Genomic DNA, 6,212 nt, shown 5'->3' with positions numbered 1-6,212 from the left:
AGGATAGGAAAATAACTAATAAACACTGAGTCAAAAATAAAGTAAGCAATTAATCCTCAATAGTATCTTCTTTTAGCATTTTCAATTCGCTCTTATTTATACTTTGATTTAAATTTGTCCATTGGAGAGAGACAAATTAAAAATATATATGTCACTTAACTTGCAAGATTTTAAACCGTTTTTTCTTACACTTGTAGACGTTTAGCCAATCGTTGCTTACAATTTGTTCCTTAGATTTCAATTTTCACTCATTTTTATGCAACTTGATTATTTTGGCAAAGATCCATCTTAGTTAATGTGTTAACTGTAGGGAATAAGGTTGGAAAAACCCAATAATAATCCTACGAAAATGATTATTATTTTATGAAATATTGGGAAGGAAAGGACGAAGGGATACGGTTTATGAAATATTGGGAAGGAAATGACGAAGGGATACGGTTTAGGTGGTTAGTAAGAGTCGAGCGAATTACTCTTTCCTTAAAACCTTATTTGCTGCCTCCCAAAAGTGCTAGGAGCGTTGTAGCCTAGGTTTCCTAGGATAAAACGTACTATGATTTAACGTTTGAGCACCCAAACGAATGAACCCGGCGAACTAGAGCTTGGGATGAACACAACAGGCTAAGAAAGGAGTAGAAGTAGAGAGTTTTGAGAGCTAGAAAATATAATTCCGTTGTGTTTTTAAAATTCTGATGCTACAACTACTTATATAGGAGAAGGTGGTGTAAATATGAGTTTAAAACCTTCAAAACTGACTAATTTTGGGGTCAGTACGTCGACCGGTAGTCTTCTTCTTCTTCAGTAAAAGCAAGCACGTACACAAGTCAAGCCTTTTCAAGCTCATTTTTGGATTTAATTTACAAACCCCCTGCACGCAAGAGAGAGCCTCTATGCTATACAAGTCAATATGCCTTAGAAAGGCTCTTATATAAATAGTTGTGCAAATCCACTTCCCAAACCAATGTGGGACAAAAGCTACTTTAATGCATTTTCTCCTTCATTTTCCAACTCAAATTGGTCTACTTTGAGAATCAATTTCTCATTCACCCATTACCCATTTTGAGCGTACAATATATCAATCTCTTCGTCTCACTACGAAGAACCCGAATTCACTTTGACCCGACCCAAATCGGAAGTGGACCCCACTAATAATTGTACCACAAAATAGCTACTTAAAAAGGTATTTTATGCCAATTTATGCTATTTTTTCCAACAATCCCCCACATGAATGAAAAATGAATTTTCGGGGTATTTTGAAATCGGAAACAACTATGTTCAACGGTCGATCCCTGCATAGGATATGTAGGTATTACCCTTTGAACCTTCCCTCGTGAAGATACGCTTACTATACTGGTTGTACGGTAGAACGCTTTGTCTTTGAACCGACTCCCGTTTGTGCAGACGATGACATATCTCACATAGGAACCTCCAAACCATGCTCTGTTCTCATGATTGTGCCCGTTTTGGGGTCATAGGTCACCTTCTTGGTTCTGCAAGAGATTGTGAAGAATTGAGCCCTATTCAATTATGCTTTGAAGCGACTTTCACATAGGTGATTCTCATACTCACGCATACTCACACATGTTAACCGTCATTCGAATCATTAAAGCATCAACGTGCTAGCCTCGTACGGGAGTCACTGTTCTAACGATGAGTGGAAGGGAGTCCGGGACCCCCCACAGTGACACGCTTCGTTCCATAATTTAGTTGTCCCATTGAACCTAAGTGCTAACTAGGTTGGGTATCCACTATAGAACTTTTATTCTAAGGGCTGACCCATTCTCGTGTCAACTTCTCCACAACTTCTTTGCTTAACCCTTTGGTTAGCGGATCCGCTATATTGTCTTTTGACTTTACGTAGTCAATCGAGACAACACCCGTTGTGAGAAGTTGTCTAATGATACTATGTCTACGACGCATATGTCTAGACTTATCATTATACATGTGACTCTATACTTTCCCATGTGGCTTTACTATCGCAATGCACACATATTGGAGGTACATGTCTTTCCCAATTAGGAATATCCTCGAGAAAATGGCGTAGCCATTCAGCCTCTTCACAACCTTTGTCCAAGGCTATTAGCTCAGATTCCATCGTGGATCTAGCTATCACAGTTTGTTTAGAGGATTTCTACGCACCGGCTGCACCGACTAGTGTAAACACGTAGCCACTTGTGGACTTAGAGTCCTTAATATCAGATATCTAGTTAGTGTCACTATACCCTTCAAGTACAGGAGGATATCTCCCACAGTGCAGTCCAAGATGACGAGTATACCTTAAGTATCTCATAACCTTTACTATTGCCTTCTAGTGCATAGCACCAGGGTTACTCGTATATCTACTAAGTTTACTAAACGCAAAGGAAATATTCGACCTAGTACAACTCATAAGATACATCAAACTACCAATAACCCGAGCATATTCTACTTGAGAAATACACTCTCCGTGGTTCTTGGTTAGATGAACGCTTGTATCAAACGGTGTTCTAGCCAAATGATCATCATTCTTGTTAAATTTTGCAAGGATTTTGTCAATATAAGGAGATTGGCTCAACACAAGACCGTCAGGTCTTCTAATGATTTTAATCCCGAGGATTAAATCAGCTAAACCCATATCCTTCATGTCAAATCTCACATTTAACATGTTTTTGGTAGACTTGATCATCCGATCGTTACTACCAACGATGAACATATCATATATGGCCGTCTATAATTTCCTTAACGTAGACACATTTGTCACTTTCGTTTATTTTAAACCCATTGGTTAACATCGCGTGGTCAAACTTCCCGTGCCACTACTTAGGCGCTTGTTTTAAACCATATAGCGATTTAACCAACCTACACACTTTTCTTTCTTGGCCCAGAACCACGAACCCTTCGGGTTGTTCCATATAGATTTCCTCATCTAACTCGCCATTTAGGAAAGCGGTTTTAACGTCCATTTGATGAACTTCCAAATTCCGCAATGCGGCTATGACAAGTATCATTCTAATGGATTTTATTCTCGCTATGGGAGAATACGTGTCGAAGTAATCAAGACCCTCGCATTTCCTGTAACCCTTGATTACAAGCCTAGCTTTATACTTCTTGATGGAACCATCCGGTTTCATCTTCCTTTTAATGACCCACTTGGGTCCTAAGGGTTTACTACCCGGAGGAAGATCAACAAGTTCCCAAGTGTAATTCTGTAGAATATAATCCACTTCACTCTTTATAGCCTCTTTCCACATTGGTCCTTTGTAGAAGTCACAACTTATACATACGTTCGAGGCTCATTTTCTACCAAACAAGATAGAAAATCGGGTTCATTTTCTAATAAACAAGTTAGAGTATTAGACTCTAACAAGTAAGTTAGAAAATTAGGACCAAATTAATAACTTTTCAACTCTTGCCCGCTTACTGCGTCTCCGCTCGAGCTCGGGTTCTTTCTCAGATTCCCCACTATCATTATCCATAGCTTCGCCAAATGTCCGTTTTGACGTATTCGGTCCCTTGTTGGACCTACAAGGAAGGCTTCACTTTGACGTATTTAGTCCTTCCACCCTGGATGCAGCAAGTAGATCATAGATCCCACTAGGAAGGCTTCACTCAACACCATGCCCTCGTCACGGATTTCGTCGAAGATTAATTGCAAATCTTCTACCTGACTTAGCACGGTTTTGGAATCAAGCATTTTGAAGTCAAGGAATCGGCCAACTACAAATTTCTTTGCGCTGGCATCCTCGCTTCTATACTTATGATCCAAGGTTTCCCATAGTGCTTTCGCTGTTCCAATCTTGTGATATACATCGTATAACACATCACACAACTCGTTTAGGATGTAGTTACGACATAGGAAGTCCGAATCCTTCCAATAGCCAACCGCTATCACGGATTAGATATCTTGTTCCTTCAACTTAGGAACTTTCTTGGTCAAGAACCTTGCCAAGCCGAGAGTTGCCAGGTAAAACAACATTTTTTGCTGTCACCTCTTGAAGTCCGATCCAATACCGGTGAACTTCTCCAGTCTTTCAGTCCAGCCACATGGTACTGTAGGCACCCACATCGTTGGGATGTACCCCTTGGTGCTCCGACCATCTTGTGAACCAACATTCACTGGTGGTGCTTGGGAAAGTGCAACGTTGTTGCCATTCCCACCATTGTTATTCTCAACAACATTTTCTTCCCCATGATTTGGCAGTATGGGGTTCTCTATTTTTCTTCAAGGAAATTAGGAGAAAAACGAACGGGAAAACAAAGAAATAAGGTTTTAAGATTGTAGGGAATAAGGTTGGAAAAATCCAATAATAATCCTACGAAAAGGATTATTATTTTATGAAATACTGGGAAGGAAAGGACTAAGGGATATGGTTTATGAAATATTTGGAAGGAAAGGACGAAGGGATACGGTTTAGGTGGTTAGTATGAGTCGAGCGAATTACTCTTTCCTTAAAACCTTATTTGCTACCTCCCAAAAGTGCTAAGAGCGTTGTAGCCTAGGTTTCCCATAATAAAATGTACTACAATTCAACATTTGAGCACCCAAATGAATGAACCCAGCGAACTAGAGCTTGGGATGAACACAACAGGCTACGAAAGGAGTACTTATATAGGAGAAGGGGGATGAACACAACAGGCTATGAAAGGAGTACTTATATAGGAGAAGGTGGAATTCGTAGCACTTATATAGGAGAAGGGGGATGAACACAACAAGTTATGAAAGGAGTACTTATAAGAGAAGGGGGATGAACACAACAAGTTATGAAAGGAGTACTTATATAGGAGAAGGTGGAAACTGAACCGTTTCGGAAGACGACATTTGAACTGTTCCGTTTCGGAAGACGCATGCCTGCCAATTTTTCAGACGACATTCGTGCGGGTACACGAGTTAAGCCTTTTCAGGCTCATTTTGGAATTTGATTTACACCCCCCTCGCGCAAGAGAAAGCCTCTATGCTATACAAGTCAATGTGCCATAGAAATGACTCTTGTATAAATAGTGGTGCAAATCCACTTCCCAAACAAATGTGGGACAAAGCTACTTTAAGGCCTTTTCCTCTTCATTTTCCAACTCAAATGGGTCTACTTTGAGAATCAATTTCTCATTCACCCATTATCCATTTTGAGTGTACAATATATCAATCTATTCGTCTCACTACGAATAACCCGAATCCACTTTGACCCGACCCAAATTGAAAGTGGAACCCACTAATAATTGTACCACAAAATAGCTATTTAAAAAGCTATTTTATACCAATTTATGTTATGTTTTCCAACAATCAACGTCTAAAATTAGTAGTGAGATATCGTGTATACTACTTGTCTTATTTTGAGAATGTCCCCCCCCCCCCCCCCCCCAGTATATCTCTTGATATGATTGGCTTATTTCTTCGCTTACCTTACTACTTCATTTACATTATTGTTGGCCTGACTTACTGCTGGCTTGCCTTACTGCTATAGTGCTAACTTACCTTATTGTTGGCTTGCCTTACTACTATCTTGGCTTACTGTTGGCTTAGTTTATTACAATATTACTTTGTCTTTCTGCTTGTTGTCGTAAGACTTACGTCATTTTTGAGCTTTACTATTTCCGTCTTACTACCTTGATGCTTTCGTCTTGTAAGCTTGGAATATGTTTCCTTTACTACTTAAGCTTTATTAAGCTCTGAGGGTGTTTTACTGTTTTGTGAGATAGTTTTACTTTAAAAGGGTGTCTTAGTACCTTTCTTAGATTTGTCTTAGTGTTAATACTTGTGAACGTCATTCTCTGTTTCTCCTTCACTGTTTTTTTTAAATTTCTTTGCTACTGGGATGATTTGAGATACTTTTACAAAGTAAACTTGGGGGTTCTAATAAAATACTAACTTAATTAGATAGTAGAGTACTTGTAACACCCCAGATTTTCAAGACATTTAAAACTTATAATAAAGGTAGAATCTTATTAAATCCCAAGATATAAATACAAGCGTTCGGGGTGATATGCCACACCTGGGCTAGAGAACCCAAGTGCACAGGCTAACTAACTAATATCCTCAAAGCGTAAATATGTAAACGTGGCACGCAGGCCAAAAGGGAAACTATCTACTTCTAAGTTCTAGCGCACTCCAGTGACTTAATCTTCTGTGCCTGAAAGCCAAATATATCTGTTCAGCGAGAGATGCTGGTAACCCACTCCAACGCGTTGAAATACAATACATATAGAGATATATATAGATATACGAAAACCATTTTGAGCAT

This window comes from Ipomoea nil, unplaced genomic scaffold, assembly GCF_001879475.1.
Source record: "Ipomoea nil cultivar Tokyo-kokei standard unplaced genomic scaffold, Asagao_1.1 scaffold1562, whole genome shotgun sequence".
Lineage (NCBI taxonomy): Eukaryota > Viridiplantae > Streptophyta > Magnoliopsida > Solanales > Convolvulaceae > Ipomoea > Ipomoea nil.
This window is presented reverse-complemented; position numbering follows the sequence as displayed.